We start from the raw sequence: 344 nt of genomic DNA, 5'->3' as shown, positions 1-344 counted from the left end.
CGTCCGTGATTTTGGTCAACTACAGTGCAGCACATAGTTGAAACACACCGGGCACACGAACTGAGCCGTCAGCTCTGGGGCTGGTCCAGGGACCCCGGCGGACGGGGACAGGGAGTCACCAAGGAGCGACCGAACCCGACCCGGTGACGGTAGACTGGACACAGGCAGTCCCCTGCTTCCCCCGTCCTCCGGATGAGGAGGGGCGGCTCATGGCTCTCTGCTGAGGTCCGGTCCAGTGGGCAGCCCAGCAGTCGACACTTCATAACACACACACACACACACACACACACACAAACCCTTGTGCTAGTGAATTTTGGGGCATGACAAAAGTACGGGCCAGAACC

The sequence above is a fragment of the Cyprinodon variegatus genome, unplaced genomic scaffold (genome assembly GCF_000732505.1).
Source record: "Cyprinodon variegatus isolate N-32 unplaced genomic scaffold, C_variegatus-1.0 Scaffold803, whole genome shotgun sequence".
Classification (NCBI taxonomy): domain Eukaryota; kingdom Metazoa; phylum Chordata; class Actinopteri; order Cyprinodontiformes; family Cyprinodontidae; genus Cyprinodon; species Cyprinodon variegatus.
This window is presented reverse-complemented; position numbering follows the sequence as displayed.